Source organism: Dermacentor albipictus, chromosome 1 (assembly GCF_038994185.2).
Source record: "Dermacentor albipictus isolate Rhodes 1998 colony chromosome 1, USDA_Dalb.pri_finalv2, whole genome shotgun sequence".
In the NCBI taxonomy this organism is placed as follows: Eukaryota; Metazoa; Arthropoda; class Arachnida; order Ixodida; family Ixodidae; genus Dermacentor; species Dermacentor albipictus.
In genome coordinates, this window is record NC_091821.1 from 19,757,524 (window position 1) to 19,775,668 (window position 18,145).

General features: G+C 42.8%; 1 long non-coding RNA gene across 1 annotated transcript; it reads left to right on the forward strand.

Annotated features, from left to right (window-relative positions):
• The first annotated feature begins 4,794 nt into the window (after nt 1-4,794).
• On the forward strand, nt 4,795-5,610 carry LOC135909936 (uncharacterized). The gene is made up of 2 exons (XR_010566856.2): nt 4,795-5,004; nt 5,524-5,610. It is a non-coding gene; the product is annotated as an uncharacterized lncRNA (long non-coding RNA).
• The last annotated feature ends 12,535 nt before the right edge of the window (nt 5,611-18,145 follow it).

The following is an 18,145-nucleotide window of genomic DNA, read 5'->3' on the forward strand; positions in this document are numbered from 1 at the left end:
CAACCGCTACAGCTTGAAATTTTTGTTTTTAATTGCCCTTTTATATTGATATTTAAGTGTGAGCAATAATTTGTGTAAATAAATGTTAACAAATTTTCGTAAATATTGTCTTCGAAAGCGTAGAACCTGCAAATTTTCTTCCCCGGGTCCTCTGTGATCCACAGAATCTGCAATTGTAATTGCTCTTTGCCCGAGTATTTAGATGATTCAGCTGTTTCAAAGCGAATCAAGTAAAATAGAAGATGCGATGATCATGCTTAAGGGCAATTTTTCAAAAAGGGAACAACAATAAAGCTAGCAGCTTACCAAATATCCGCGTTTTACCTGTCGCAAGAGTTACTTACCAGGTGCTACCAAGGGGATTCGATGCACAATGCTGTCAGCGTTCACAGGAGGGGCCGACAAAAGTAAGATCCCTCACGGATCATATATAGGCTTATTACCTAAAATTTGCTAATATACTTTTCAATCGTCAAATGTTAGGCTGCCTGTGCCTAGTGGGTGTTTGTGGTTTGGAGCAAGCACATAACAATTCAGTTTTTAAGCAGATTAAAAGGCCTCATTTAAAGCCCGATTGCGCGAAGAATTCTGCTCCATCTTGCTCAAAAAACGGAAACCACCCGTGTCATGAGCGCCCCTAACTGCGCCTTAAAGCGACGCTAAAGAAGATAGAAAGTCGAGCCAGATTGAAAAATTGGGCTTTTGTAATGAGCAGTTTGTTATTCCCAGGAATTACAGAGCATTTGCAACCGAAAAAATGACGGAAATAGAAAATTGGGATGGTGCCCCCTATTAAATGATACATTCCATGTGATGTCATTACTGGCTGATTCATAGAGAGCGGCAGAGGTGAAGGGCCCGTGAGGTTTACTTCAACTCGGCCAATTCAAATTGAGGAGCAGCAGGTCGACATTTTTCTCCGCAACAAAGTCGTATATTGGCACCCAGAAGACGATGAAAGACTTCTAGGCAAATAATCTACCGATTTAACTTGGCTTAACAGTTCGCTCTAGTGTCCTTTTAAGTTTACTCCATCTGTTGACGTGATGTGACGCCTATTGAAAAGATTCGTAAGTGCCAGATTATATGTGTCTATACACGTATGTGAATTGTCCTGGATCCTGTAATTAAACCCGTTTGTTTACATAGAAAGCCACGTGACAATATATGAATATGGTTCAGGGCACAAGGGTCTTTTATTGCGAGAGCACTTATATAGAAATCCCAGGCGCATTCTTGCCGTCGGCGTCGCTGTCTCCGCCGTCGCCATGTTCCGTGAAGGTCCGCGGGCGATAACACCGCCGCGCGCCTTATGCTGTATGTTCGAGTGAAAGCATGCGAGGGTGAACCGTCGATCGCGGCTCAATCTCGCGCGCGCGAGGGAGCAAAGGGGGGAGGAAGCGCGCCGTCTTCCTTCGCACGCAAGGAACAGAGGGGGAGGGGAGGTAAGGGGGCGTTGTACTTCGGCAACAACGTGCAGCCGCGTGCGGTCGCCCGGGCTTTATCTTTTTCATTTTTCATTTAGTATACCCTCAAGGCCTGTCAAGGCGTTATAGAGGGGAGCGGGGAGCGGGCAGTGATTAGATGGGAAAATACAGCATAAAAAGTACTTTTTGACAAATAATTCGGTAGGAATACAATGAGTCGGGGAAAAAAGATGCTATTACAAAAAAACACAAGATATACAGGCTTATGAAACCGCATTCTGCTAAGTAATGTTGTCTAAGGCATCACGAAGCAAGGAACTATCGCTGATGACTACAATGTTTGCGAGGAGGCCGTTCCACTCTAGTGACTTCCGAGGTATGAATGACTGGGAAGACGTGTTTGGAATGCAAGAAGGAGCGTGAACCTTGTAAGAATGATCTATGTGACGGGATGCGTAGTGTGGAGTGTGAATGAATACATCATGCAGGGTTGTACTGTGAAACATATTGTGAAATAACGATAAACGGGAAACTTTACATCGAGCTGCAAGAGATCGAAGAGAAAAGCCAGTTCTTGTGGCTGTTACGCTGGCAGTTCTAATATAATTCGAAATAATAAAACGAGCAGCGTTATTCTGACCTAATTATAATGTGTTAATTAAGTTTATGTTACTAGGGTCCAAGACTGCTGTAGCATAATCTAATTTCGGATGCAGTAATGTTTTATAAGCAACAATTCAACAAGCAACAAGTCTGGAGCCTAAAAAAAGTTTTGCCTTAAGTAATCAAGAGCGCGGTTAGCATTGTTAACTACATTATTAATGTGGGGTTGAATGCGATATGAATTTCTAAGTAATTGTACGAGTTTAGTTGTTCTGAAGGAAGATTACTTAAATAGTATACCTGAGTGGAGTTAGGTGTCCTAGATACATGCGTAGCTTTACACTTGTTAACCTTTAATTCCATTAGCCTTATACTGCACCAGTTAGATATTATATCTAGGTCGGATTGAAGATGGTTAGTATCACAGCCTGTAGTAATTTCTCTAATTAAAGCACAATCATCAGCTAATAGATGAATGTTAGAAGTAACTTGCGAACGAAGGTCGATATAGATTAAGAACAACGAAGGACCGGGAACCGATCCTTGGGATCGTTGGGAGCCTTGGGAAACGACTCCGGAGACAACAGAGCACATCAGTGAATCGCAGCCTTTAGCAGTAATGCATTGTGAGCAATTAAGAAGAAAGAATTCGATCCGTTTTAAAATATTAGCATTAATATTCAAATGAGTTAGAGGTTTGGGACAGACTTTATCCAATGCTTTTGAAAGTCTAAAAAAATGCAGTCAGTGCATGATGAGCGATCGAGTATTCGATGCAATTCATCAGTGAAGGTTACGAGTTGAGTTTCACATGTGTATGATTTCCTAAAGCCATGTTGGGCAGGTAAAAAAAATGCATTACCTTCAAGAAAGTCGACAAGGCGTTTGAAAACAATGTGTTCTAGCAGTTCGCAGCACGTGCTGGTAAGTGAGATGGGGCGATGTATTTAGCTGCTGAGTTTTTATTACCAGATTTCTGGAGAGGAACCGCCTTCCCAACCTTCAACTGATGAGGCAAAGCGCCTGTGTTGAGTGACTGCTGAAAAATTTTGGTTAGGTTAATATAACTGTACGCAGAAGTGTTAAGAACTTAGTGTTAATTAAGTCGAAGCCAGATGAAGAATTGTAGTCAAGCTTGTCAATAAGAGCCAATCTAAATACGTTGATAAGAGCTGCATGATAAAATCTTGAAACCGATCTGTTTTCATGGTGGAGTCTAGGTGGACCGACGGGTCGTTGCTTTGCGGGTGCTGTGTTATCACCGCAACGTTTGCGTTGAAGCGATAGACAGCACGAATGTCACTTCGCTCGCTGCTGCTGCCGCACTTCCTCACGCCAGCATTTCCACCGCGAGTGTCCGCGGTAATCAAAAGAGATATGTATGCATGTTTGCCTGTGCGTGCTGACATCATGGTTGTTTTATTTAATCAGTAAGCGAGTGTTTACAACTTTATACGGCCGATAAAACTACTATCTTTAATTCGTATGGCTGTCTGCTAATTTGCTATCGCAATAGGTGCTTCGCCTTCCGGGCGAAAGTGCGCCTCCCCCCCCCCCCCTTTTTTTAAGGTTGTGGGAAATCACGCACAGCCTCCCGCTTTTTTTTATGTATATCGCTCAAGTACACTATATCATCTGGCCGTGCGTCGTATTGAAAGGGGACAGCGTAGCACAAGACGCTCGCAATGGATAGTGCTTTGAGCGCATGTGCGTACTTCTGCCGGTCTCGCCGATTATCGCCGCTATAAGACGCTAACATGACGCGTGATCGACGCTTGTCTATAAGTTAAATATGCGGGAGTGTTGCGTTTCGGTCACATGGCAGAGGCCGGAGTGTCGCCGATGCACTCGTCCGGCGGCGTTTCGTTTACACGAACTCGATGCGAACGAGTGGAGTCTGATTTAGTCGGGCTGGGGCACTGCGCTTTCATGCATTTCGCTGAACGCGTGGAGTGAGTCGACCCACCTCTCGTAGGCGAGTCGAGCCACGCTTGTCCGGACGCTGGTCGGAGGCTACGGTCTTTCGCGCCATTGAAACTGCCGATATAGCCACCCAGTCGAAAAAAACAATTGAAACCATTTGGAAATATCAATGGGTCCAACTGGAAACGGCAATTTCCAATTGGACCAAGTGTTTTCTCCAACAGGACCATTTGGACCAGTTAGAACGGCCAATTGGTTCATATGGAAACCCTCCCTTCCAATTGGGCCAGATGGAGTCTCCAGCAGGACCATTTGGGTAAATCCGAATTGCCACATGGTCCAATTGGAGTTATCAAAACCATTTGGATAAAATTTAAGTGAGAAAATGTTAATGTCTCTTTTGTACAAAATTTGCAGATTTCTCTTTTCCTTTTGAGATTTGGACGCGAGATTCGAGATTGGATTCGTGAGATTGGAAGACACTATTTGTCATTTGGAGGGGGCAAGTAAATGGGGAACAACCGTAAAAAAAGTGGTCGCGATGTATTGATCATGTTAGACAGTAAAAAAAAAAAAAAAAAACTTGCACTTTTTTTATGTGTTTCTTAAACACACGACTCAAACAACTTTTAGGCATAATGCAATTTGTAATTTAGCAATATTGTTTAAATTTTATATTTCACATCTATGAAATAATTCTTTCTTGGAATTAAATTTTGTCTCAGCGTCATTTTTCCTTGGCGACCGAACGGGACAGCATAATCGACATCAACATTAGCAACATGTGCTCGTGTGTGCAGCAACCATGGCAGCAACAAAAAAAGTAGTCGACAGTCGTGCATGCGTGCTGCACTGCATTCTGCGCTTTGTCCTGATCGCCTTGCGTGCTTCGTGCGGCACGAAATCGACAAACATTTGGCAATTGTGCCAGTGACAGACATAAAGAACTTCAAGCCTGACGACGACTTTTCGGCGGGTTTTTATGTGGTGAAGTGGACAAACGCGGCCGGCACGTGTGCCCACGACCTTGCCAGAATTTTGCAGATCGGAGGTAAGTTTCCGTGTTTCCAAAGCTCTTGTAATTAATTTGCATTACTGCACTACACGAGTGCACGGATCACGCACACTCGTTTGAGTTAAGTGATTGCACAGATATATGTATACGCTTTTGTGTAATGTAGCAAATATGCATGATGCACTGAACTAATTTCGACAAAAATGCTTCAAGTGTATTGCATAAGCGTTTCTTTAAAAGCAAGGTTTCCCCGAGAGCGTTGTGACAGCACTGGTGAAACGTATGAATCACTACGTGGGGGAGAATATTGCTGAAATTGACAGAACAGCGAAAAATATATACTGATTAGAACAATTTTCTTGCATTTGCTGCTTGAACCTTAGCTACATAAACCGCAAATTGTGACTCTCTTCAACCTGGTTGGATTGCTGAATATTAAAATTGAGGTGCCTTTTTATCTAATATCAGCTTGCCTGTCGTGCCAGCTTTTGAGGGCAACAGGTTTTTCAGGATTCCATACACAATGCTGTCTTTCTTTTTTATCCATTTCTGCAGGTTGTGGCGCGACTAGACCGGAAAAGGACCATGAACAGTATCCCGCATTGCATTTTTCTTAGTAATAAAGCTTTAAATCCTACTTTTCACTTGTTGCCTCATTGTCACATGTAGTTATCATCTTAAGGAAGTAGTGGCTCCTTGTGTGATATGATGTGAAGCAAGAAAAGCATGGGGAAGAGTATTAATGATGAGATTCTCTTTCTGTGCTGTTCGTATTGTATTGAATCATATTAGATCACAATATATATGAACCAACTAGCCGAGCAACACGTAATAATGTGGTTTCTTATTGCTGTGCTAGTTTGCCAGATTCACACGGCGCAGGCAGGCGGTGCACAGTCGAAACCATTTGACCCGTCGAGCGGCTCCATTTGCACCATTTGGTTCCATGCCAATTGACCCAATTGGTTCTACGCCAACTGCACCATGTGACCCAATTGGCAACAACCAATTGGTTTTATGCCAACTGCACCATTTGAGCCAAATGGTATACAACCAATTGGTTTTATGCCAACTGCACCATTTGAGCCAGATGGTATACAACCAATTGGCCCAATTGTTCCAAGTGGCCCAATTGGGTACTAATACACAAATGGGACCAATTGGAAACAAGTGGAAATTTTCCAATTGGGTCCAATTGTTTTTTTCAACTGGGCAGTGGCGTAGTAACGGGCGGGGGGGGGGGGTGCCAGCTGGGGGTGTGTGTGTCATATATGTCTCAACAACACCCTCCCTCCCCCGGCTTGAGTGGACCAGCAGCCCGAGCTCATGATCTCGTGTTATCCGATGTGTAGTGCCGCACAATGGTCCGCGCGGCAGCTTTTGTCAACATCCTACGTAATAATTGCAAGAATGTTCGGGCTAAGCAATGTAGTTCGCCAGGTGGTCGCTAAACTACTCGCCTGGCGGAACGTTTCCTGTGTGGTGCGCTCTTGCGGTGTGCTCATGCTCGGAGCGGGCCGTCGCTAAACATACATTCTGACGATCGATGTGGCTCTTGGGTCCCTCTTCGGTTCAGTCCGCGCTATCTTAAGATAGAATGCCTTAAATATCTGTAATTAGGAATTATAGAGGAAACATTGCAATTCAGGAATTGAGGACCGAAAGTCATTTTAATAACTCAACAAAAACATCTCTGGACAAAATCATCTTGGGACGCTAGAGCCTGCAGTACTTTGGCACTGCGGGTGGCCCAGTATAGCAGCACCGAAATAATAAATATTGAAGACGTCGATGTTCCTATCCTCTCCATTCACTCGTGAAAACATTACCCCCTTTGGGGCTTATCTTGCGCACAGCAATAATGTTCATCTAACTTGGTGGCATTTCCTTTCTTTAACGCTGCGAGCCCGGTACTGCCAAGTCACGAACGGCTTGCGCTTCATCAGCATGACACAACATTCTCGACACGAAAGTAGCGAACGCCGAGTTTTCAAGGAAGGAAACGCAAGCGAGGCAGATGACGATCGATAACTGTTACGGGGCGGATGTATACCCCAAAGGGTGCAGCGGTTTTGCCTTGTCTTGCCATGTGTTGCGAGTGCAGACCAAGCCTTCGCGGGTGCGGGCTTCATCGCGGCCTTCTCTGTTTTTGCGTGGTGCACGCCAGGGATGGACGCGAAGCGTGCTCTGTGCCGTTCCCAGCCTTGAACGCAGCTTGGAGAATCGTGTTTGCCAATAGCAGCAAATAAAAAGAAAAGGCTTTATGGACCAGAATGAAAAGAACTCGTAATTGTCATGTCATTGGCGCCCGCGCAGCAGGGAATTAGATGGCGTTTTCTGATTGAGCGGGGAGACCAGCGTCACTGACACGCTATTTTAGTTTAGGTTGAGGGTTGGCCACAGCCAAAATGCTGCACGCCGAAGCACCTGCGACGATTATCGTGAAGTTGTTGTTTGGAAACGTATGACTGTCGGGCTTCAATATTGCAAATGCAATATTGGAAGTAATGCCTTTAAAATAGCTAATTAAAATTTATATTAAGATGTTTTAATTAATATTTTTTAAATAAGTATTATTAAATAAATAATTTTTTTAAATATTTAAAAATATCAATTTTTAATAACAATTTTTTTATATTAAAAATTCCAGGTGATGTCTTTGCTGAGTAGGCGTGTGAGTGGATGAGCAATTTCACTAAAGCGGGCGATGTGTCGACGGTAAACATTGACGGGGCCAAGAAAGCGCTGTAACTCTTTAGTGCGTGATGGCGTGGGAAACCGCAGGATTGCATCCACGTTGCTTTGTTTCGGAGTGACTGTGACATCAAATCCTATGTCCCAGGTACTCAATGGAAATTAGTGTGAGCTTACATTTCTACAATTTTAGTTTAACTCATTTGCTTCTAAAAGCGTTTAGAAAGGCATCTAAATGCTTCAAATTGTCTGGGAAAGTGTCAGATAAGATGACAATGTCATCAAAGTATAGTTCATGACGTGTGTCAAGTCGTGTTTGGTCAAGATGGACTTGACATCCTGTTTGAAAGTGGCTGAAGCGTTCCAGAGACCCAATGGCATGGCAAGCCATTGGTATACTGACCGGTATTTGCGACAAAACCCGTTTATTGGAATATGTCTTCCGGATGCATCCTTGCGTGCCAGTAACCTGTCGTTATGTCAAACGTCGAGAAGCACGTCGATTTCCCGAGATCCAGAGTCAAGAACGTCGTCGATGCGAGGGATGGGTTGATAGTCGGGCACCGTCACTGCGTTTAGCTTGCAGTAATCTACGCAGAAATGTGTACGTCCTTCTCCTTTTTTCTCGGCCAGAAGCGCTAGCCCACCTCATACAGTCGCATCACTCCTTGTATGAGGTGGTCGTTGATTGGTGTGTCCATTTCGACGGTATCTGCTTGTGAGCACCGATATAAGGAGCCCTATAGGGAACATTGTTGGTTTGAGGAATGTGATGCGTTTTGCTAGAGAAGTACCCAATGCCAGTCTGTGATTTGGGAAAAATGTCCTCCTATTTATGGACATGCTGCTTCAGTGCCATACTCTGAGTTTCATTTACATGCACGAAATCAGAAACTGCACGAAATCAGAATCGGAATGCGCGAAAACGAAACCAGTTTCAGGCCCCCGACTGCGAATTCTACCGAGGAGTCAAGCCGGCTATTTCTACGCCAGGATGGTAGCCTTTGCACACAGTCTAAGGAAAATATTTTCCTCACTTCAGTTGTCATTTTTGTTGGTTTGTTTTATCTTGTCTCGCTAGACTTATAGGGAAGCTCTACGTCAAGTATGCGCGAAGAACCATCCCCCCTACCTAACTTCTATAGTACCGCGCTCTCGTCATATTTCGTGTTGTTCTGTGTTGTCACTTCTCAATGCACGCTGGCGTTCTTGCGATTGAGAGTCGGCATACCTCTTCCACTATAATGCACGTGCTGCGCTCGAAGCTGCAGTTGACGGGGCAAGAATTACAAGCCCTCACCTCCACTGGACATGCATCGTTAACATAGGTCAGCAGAACTAGCGGATACTCGCTCGTACTTCAGCAATATTTTCGTTGGTTATGTACTCACGCTCGTGTGGCAACACTACACAATAGTGACCATTGTGAGAGGGCCACCTTCAATTTTTTTTTCTTGCTGTAAGCGAACTTTGATGCGAGAAACCTTTCAGAATGGTTTACCAATGAAGTGCTGTATGAAATACGCTATGTAGCATATTTTTTTTCATGAACCATGTCACTGAGCAAAGCATAGGCACCGACTAAGGGTGGGGAATCTGAGCACATCCCCCCTCCCCGCGAAGCCGAAGCCCATTCGCCCTCGACACACACACACCTAAAGCGTCTTTGCCATAGCTTTGTGACCCAAATCACTTGAGGTTTCTTTGTACTTTCCTCGACTTTTTCCCTCAAAATTTTACGGGGGCTGATAGCTTACTGCATCAGTATTGGCGCCGATGTGCATCGCTTTAATTTCTGAAAATCCAGACAATAGGAGGACACGCGCATAGGAAGCACTAGCGGCGGCTGCCTCATCTGCATTTTCTCACTTCAACATTGTTTTAAGTTTCCACTGTAAATGCCATGCTCATATACAATATATTTAAGTATACACAGAGGACAAAGTTTAGTGTATTTTTGAAAGAGATTGGGGGGGGGGGGGGGGGCAACGTAGTCAATTAAAGATTACTTGTAAAGGTAAGGATATCCTATGCCTAGGTAATGAATGTGTTGCTTTATGTTCACCACGCTGCAAATTGTTTTGCGTGCTTTTTTGACCTTGAAAGAAACCTATAGACTTCAGTGACCCCTTGGGCAGAGTCTTTCATCAATGGCATGTGAAATGCACGAGAATGTTGTGTCTCAATATTGCTTCTCTTTCAAGTAAGCAATTCTAAGGACTCACGATAAAAACATTTCTAATAAATTACAACATATATTAAGGATGGAAACATCGTCAGTTGTTGACAATTCGACTTCGCCCTGCTATCTGCTATCTGCAGTTAACTATCATGCCCCAAGATTAAAAAGACGAGCAATGCATTGTATACTCGAAGTAAACCTAGTGCATGTTGTTTACAGTAAAGTGGATGTGAGTAATTTTTTTGTTACAGAGATTTAATTAGGTAATTGGAATTAATTCTCGAAAACTCGAAACGTACTATCCTAATTATCAAAGTATGAATGAGGCATTTGAAAGCACAGCCAAGGGACATCTAACTGCGGTATCTTCAGCGACATACTAATTTCGTATTAATTTTTTCCAACTGATAAATAAACCCTGCGAAATATGCATGCTGAATACCACAGGACTGTGCTCCCACCCGGATCATAAAGCAGTGCCCTCGAACAGGCTCCCTCTGTGTTAACCAGAATGAAATAAAGGAAATATGGGAAAACACTGTGATCGCGCTAGTGCCTTATATTCCGCACTTCGGCCGAAGTAGACCATTGCATTTGGTGTTAGTTGAAAACAAGCTGCGATAGCTGTTGTCTTAGCATAGATACAGTGAACGAATTTTTTTCTTTTTTTTTTTGCCACAGATTCCATAACCACAAAAACGAACTGACAACTTCAGGGCAGAGGTTTAAAGGTGCGTTTTGTTTCGTCGCAGTCGCCATGTGTTTCTCTATAATGAGCAGAATGTAAAATGCCTTGACATCTGCAAATGGCAACAAGAGGAAGGCCGCATATATATGTATATCAGTCATGGAAGTGTGGCGGTAGACCATACTCATCGACCATCATGAGAAATTATGAAAACCTTAGACAAACCGGCAACTTCAAGAAACAGCAGTGGAGGAATCCATCTTTCAGTCCTATAGCGTACGCACGGCTGTTCTAGCATTGATGTCCTCAAACCCTCATGCTAGCGTGCAGGGACGTGGCCACCCAGGTATACCAACTTCCAAGTCTTGGGGGATTCTAAACGACGGCCTTTCAACCATACCACCATAGCCTGCAGCGATGCTTAGAAGAGAGGGAGCTGTACAGTCGTCTAGATTTCTCTAATTGGGTCCTCACAAACGCCGATGAGTCACCAGACTTTTTGAGCAACATCAGGTGCACAGATGAAGCCAATTTTTGCAGAAACACGAAAATTTGCATAATGCACGCTATTGGACGGACTTCAATCTACACTGGGTAAAGCGAAATCGGCCCAAGTATCTGTGGTCGCTCAATGTGTGGTTCGGAATTTACGCTGGTCCAAGTTTCTTCTATCACACACTGACTGGACAGTGTTGCGTGAACGAAATCCTCGGAGGAGTGGTGGATGAGTTTCTCAGCGAAGTCCCGCTGTCACATGTTCCAGTTCTGTGGTATCAGCAAGATTGGGTGCCAGCACACAGCAGTAGTCGAGCACGAAACTGGCTGAATTCAACTTTTCATGCGAAATAGATTAGCTGGCATGGGCCTGTAAATTGGCCGGATAGGTCACCTGACCTGTCTCCACTCAATTTCTTTCTTTGGGGTTATGTGAAAGATCGTGCTTACATGATTGAGACGGACATTAGATTAGTTCATTACAATTTAAGGCAAGGATAACGGATGTCTGCCATAGAATTCCGGCGTCGGTCATCAAGAAAGCCCCTGAAGATGTGATAATACGGACACAGTACTGACACAGCACAGACCTATTTAAACACGTCCTCTAGGCTGGTGTTTAACAGAGCTTACGAATTCATCGATAATAAGGGTACAATGAAAGATTATGATTTTTTTTTCGAAGACATCCTGATTGCCAATTCGGCTCATTTAGAAGTGGTACGTATATTTATCTTCTTGAACACATTGGTTTTGTCTTTTCTCTACATGTTGGCTTCCCAGCCGGCTTATCTCGCTTTTATTTTTTGACAGGAGTTTGTTTTTGCAGCACGTATACACTTTCATAAAAAATAAAACGGCTACTTTAATTTGGCTTTGATCCGAAGCAAGTTTCTGGCTCGAACTATAGCTTCGAGCGCACTGTTTCGATGTGGTGCGAACCTAAAGCCAGGATATTGAAACATTCTGTGCCTTTTATATTGCTTTTTACATTCCTTGCGTGGTCAGAGCGGCGCATCGGCTGCACTATCAAGGGACTTTTGTTATCAATGTGGTCAGTCGGCCTTAAGAGATGGATAATAAGTTTCACGTAGAAAGGCAGGAATGTATCTGCAAAGCCTAGAAACCTGCTGTTTGTGCTCCTTCCATACCATTATCAAGGTTATACGCTGTCTCTTCAAGTTTGCGATAGGCAATGCAGTTGCTTTTGATCAGCCTATTTGAGGGCACTGCTTTATGATGCGGGTGGCCAGCGCACTCAGGTGGTATTTTTCATACTTCGTCAGGTTTTTTTGCCAGTCGGAAAAAATTGTACGCAATTAGTATGTCGCTAAAAACGCCGCAGTTAGATATCATTTTAGGGTGCCTACAAATGCCTCACCGACACTTTGAAAAGTTAGACAGTACCTCTCAAGTTAGATAATTCATTGCAATTACCGAATTAAATGTCAGTAACAGAAAAACTAGAGACGGCTACTCCACTGTACTGGAAACAGTATGCACTAGGTTTTTTTCGAGTAACACAACTGCTCCTTCTTTAAGTATTCCTGCATGACAGTTGGGGAACATTATGATTCACTCGGTAACTGAAATGAGGCCAAGCCGGATTCACTCGAAATCATAATCAACAGCAGTCATGCGCAGCAGCGCTTATATTATGATGGCTTGTATAACGCCGTCTCAGCGCTCAGTTATGTGAGGTCACACTATGTTTCTTCGTGTGTGTGTGTGCGTGCGTGTGTGTATATATACACATATATATATATAGATATATATATATATATATATACATCATCAGCCTGGTTACGCCCACTGAAGGGCAAAGGCCTCTCCCATACTTCTCCAAGTACCCCGGTCATGTACTAATTGTGGCCATGTCGTTCCTGCAAAACTTCTTAATCTCATCCGCCCACCTAACTTTCTGCCGCCCCCTGCTATGCTTCCCTTCCCTTGGAATCCAGTCCGTAACCCTTAATGATCATCGGTTGTCTTTCCTCCTGATTATATGTCCTGCCTATGCCCATTTCTTTTTCTTGATTTCAACTAAGATGTCAGTAACTCGCATTTGTTCCCTCACCCAATCTGCTATTTTCTTATCCCTTAACGTTACACCTGTCATTCATCTTTCCATAGCTCCCTGCATCGTCCTCAATTTGTGTGTGTGTGTGTGTGTGTGGGGGGGGGGGGGTTGGAAAGCTGGTCGGGTCCGCCCCCCTTCCCCCGGAAAAATGAGAACTCTCCGCCTATGATGCAAAGTATGCCCAAAGACCGAATTCGAATTTTGGCTTATTCGTATGTGCTTTGTGGATATTTACAGGTTCATGTATATGTGGCACAGCATTTTTATCAGAAACTGTACATTCCAAACAGTCATAAAGATTTGGAGGACACTTAAGCTTTGCCTTCAAGAGTAGAACGCGATAGCGTTCAAAGACCCCTTCATGCTTCCAGGCAATGGCAGATTATGTGATCGTAATGTTTACCGGGAAACACTGAATGCGAACGCTATGCATGAAGGCAAGCTTTCTGGTAGAAGCGCGGCGTCTTGCGTGGGTCAATCTCCTGTTATTGTTTCGCACTTTTAATATATCAGGCTGAGAAAAGATAACACTTTTTTTCATTACATTTGTTTGTGGGCTGCCATTCTGAAAATTCCGAGGAATAACTGTCAAAAATGAAAGACAAGGTATGAGCATCTTTCGTGGTGGAGAAGTGGTTTGGTATGCGTCGTTTGGAATTTGGTTCGAAATTCTCTTTGCCGAGGCAACGTCCAATGCTGGCCCCAGACGCGATGCGATAGGCTGGATCTATTGTGACACAAGCTCCCTAACTCTATCGCGTTAAAACTTGTTTGAATACTGAGAAACACCGCAATAGAATTGGCAAAGATTGCCAAACCTTGCGTATGATCGTTGTTTTCGAGAATCGTAAGATATAGTGAAACCACAAATATTTTAACTATTTCCTTACCTGGTCCACAGAAATCATTCAGTTTGATCTGCAGTTATTCAACACGTCGAACACTTCCGTTGGAATTCTTCCACTAACAATGCCATGCACCGTATGAAATTACGACTGAACTTTAACTAATGGCCAAACTTTACAATTTGCGGTAGATTTGGGAGCCTGGAAAAAAATTAACATAGACCGGAGGTACCGTCGAAATCAGCCTCCAGTGTCCCTAGCAGTTCCTCAATCAAACGACGCAACGACTGCGCTTTGGTCCACTAGGCGACATGATTTTTCAAATAACAGCAGCAGTGAAGGCACAGAAGCTTCTGTCGGGTTGTCTAATTTTCCCATCCAACGTCAAGGCTGTTTTAACGAAGTCTCAAGCAACTGTGGATGCTCATGAGAGCATGTTATTCTGATAATTAAGTTCTACTACTATCAAGTGCAACTTTGTTTTTTTCGCCGTAGGTTGCATTTATCGATCGGTCTTTTGAGAGCGAATGTGCAAATTATTACGAACAATTATTCCCACTCAGTGGAGCTTTCATTTCTCTATTTCAGTCTATTTCAGACCAACCTTCGAGCAAAGCTTGACTAGCTGTCTTATTTGCAAGTTTTTGAACACCACCTTTCCAAAGGCCGTTTTTCATTACTGTACAATATCATGCAACACAGCACATTACTGGTCAGTACTGTACTGTACAAAGCCCGTGGAGGGTCCAGCATGTGGAGGCTTCTGCATGCTTTCCAACCTGACAACCATTGCTTGGCGAGCCTAAAGCATGCAGTAAAACAGGAACCAGGTGCCTGCTGCAAAGAGTACAAATAAATGCTCCATGCACACTGGCACTTAGCCATTTTCACATTTGCGACGCCACGGTTTTCCCGCATAGCATAAGTATCACTATGGCTAGTATTCATGCCAACAAATCTGCATAATTATGTGCACATATGTAGATATGTGTGCTAAACTTAGAGGTTGAGAACGAGGAGCCAGGCACATATACTTCAGACTATTCTTCCTTCCTGTACTTATAATAAAAATAGCAAATTATTACTTTCATTCATACTTCTTGAGATGCTTCATTGAAGTTTCGCATAAGAATTCAAAAACTATCGGAGCAATTATTTCTGCTTTACATGGATTCAGAACACCAGTGATTGGGCTACTATATTATGTGCCGTGGTGTACGGTGCAACTACTAAGTCTTCAAATAAGACTTTTTATTATGCAAAAAAGGGGTGAGGCAAGCAAACAGGACACAAGAGTAGAAAAGGTGCAAAAGGAAGAAGGAGCAGGTAAAAGGCAAAAAAAGAACAGATATTTGTCCAGTGAAGCACAATAAGAACAACAGTTTACTGACTGTCGTATGGGTGTGGTTTATAAAATTCCCCTTAGCTGTGGCCAGTTCTACATAGGGCAAACGGGACGGTGTATCAATCAGAGGCTAATGGAACATAAAAGGTCGTTAACCAGTGGATCGCCTTCTAATCTTTCCCTACATTGCCAAGAGTGTAACTGCACACCAGAGTTAAATGAATGCGCGATATTGTACAGGTATAAGAATGAAGATCTGCATCTTATGGTAGAGGCAGGGCATATCTATAATGGTGGAAGTGCGTGCGTGAGTCAGCCTTAGATTACTCTACATAAGGAAGAGATTAAGTGCCATAACAGTTATCTCTCACATAGACCGACACATGTACCCGACTGACACGTGGTGATACCATTCCTGAGCTTGCGCAGATGAGTTTTGTGTCTTCTTTCTTTCTTTTTTCGCCTCAATGCTCCCTTCAGTTGATAGTCGGCGTTCGTTTTGTCCACTTTTCTACTCTTTTGTCCTGTTTGCACGCCTCTCCTCTTTTTTTTTGCATAATGAATCCTTACCAACTAGCTCAGCTTTCTGTCGTTCTAAGACTTTTTAATATAAATGGGCCGAAAGAGAGCACATTTCTAGCAGTAACAAAAGAGTTAATAATGAACACTATAACATGTACTATTGTAGATTGCGGAAGCAACGTTTCAGGGTGCCTTGTTAAAAACTAACAAATAAATGTGCACGACACAGCTTGACATAAATGACAAATTCGAGGGGACTTTACACGATCAATTTTTTTTTTTCAGCAGAAATGTTTTGGCAAAGTACTACATTCCCCGGTACAGCAAAAATTCACTATATTTTATCAAAGTTTTTAGGTGGTCGAACACCACATCTGGTCAGCTTTTGCTTCACCACTAATATAAACAATAAAATAAAAAATAATAATAATTAGCGAGGGGAACTTGACATCAGTGTCTAGCATGAGATAAGAGTATTTATGTAAGATCCTGCGGTTAAGAAAACAGTTCAGGCAGAGGATTACAATATACAACACAGAGTTTTACCACCGCCGTTGCATTCATGCAAAGTGCGCGTATCGGTAGCGGCAGCATTCTATATAGTGATTCGAAAGCTTATGATGCGCAATTTCTGAACCAAAAGGTGTGAATCAATTAATTGAATTTAAACTGACATATCGATTTTTTTTAACATTCAAAGAAGTAAATTTCGCTTCACAGAAGCAATACTGGAGGCATAAAAGGGGCAGAAAAGGAGCTGTAAATTAAATAACTAGTGCTCCTGTTTGGGAACGTTCAGACCCGCGTCCCTCGTTCACGTACCATTTTTCGCGTTCGTCCTGGCCGATCAGTGCAGGGAAACACCCTTCTACCCTTGTTTGGGCTAGCGTACCGCATTCCCTGAAGGCGATGGAGCATTGTTGCCCGACGGTACGCTGCGCATATACAGGCAGTGCCCCAGGGTGGACCCCTACCCTTACAAAAGAAAATTTTGGAAAAGTTAATCAAATATTGTTAACGTTAACAAGTGAGATTGAAAGTCTATTGGGGAATTGTTGAAACATTATTGAGCAAATTGTTGACAGGTGTTGATAGTTGGCCTGCGACGTATTGTCAAACCATCATTGTGGCCTTTCAATTTGAAATATTGTTAGCATATTGTTGAAACTGATGTATTTCAATGTTGAAAGCCCATCGAAGCATTGTTGACGATGTGTTGAGTCTCAAAATTGAATGCCCACTCAGGTATTGTTGAAATGTATTTGTCAATATTGAAAGCCCATGGAAGAACTGTTGCAGATCTGTTGAACATCAATGCTCAAATTATGTTGAAAACCCTTTATGCCCCAGTGTGTATTTAGCAGTGTTTAAAACTGCACTTTTCCTAAAATACTGTGGAGCTATGTTATGTCGCATATAATGATCTTTGATGTTACGATCGATGTTTGCTATGAGAGGATAGGGGTAAAATTTAAATACAGGTGCTTTTGTATTGCAGGCCTCTGTCACCCTGGGCTCAAAAGCGTGCTCCTAGATTGCCTGTGATAAACCATATTGTAAAGCTGCTAGCAGTACTGTTATGCCATTTTTTCAATTGTTGGAGTGAATGGTCTTCCACGAGATCAACAGTGCTGAACTGATGCAGACAAAAACCATTTTTCTAGGTGAACTGTTTATTTGTAACCAAACATCTGTGTAAATGTACAGCCATTTGTAGTTTGGGAACATCAGAAACTTCTTAAAAAATATTGCAAAGAACAAACTTCCTGCAGCTTGACACCATAACAAAATTGAATACTGACAGATGTAGTCCATGTGGCCCTCAAGTAAAACACATTTCCCAAAAGAAATAAACGTAAAAAAATAAATACCTAAATACAATATGTAGAAGCAGACTGACATGACTGTAAATAAGAACACTCAAGAAAGGTACTGGCTTTCTTTATTAGGTAGCCAGTGGTACTACAACCATGGCACGATTCGCTTGAGCCCACAGCACTCACTGAGACTTGATATGAAGGGTGGTTACCTTTAAGTTTCATGGAATTTATTAAAGACTGGCTGTTGCAGCTAACATAATTCTAGATACAGAGTGCCAAACATTACTTGCATGAGAAATCAAGACACCATATGCAGCTAATTAACAGAAACTCAGTTCCTAATAAATTTTTTACGAATTGTAGCCGGTAATTTTACAAGGTGTGTGCATTTAGAATTAATTTCCAGAATGACATCAGTAAAGAGATATACGCCATCATACTGGTTGTAGAACTGCACTGTTGTTGCACTTACTTATTTTTTAACAAAATGCACATTGAAGCACAAA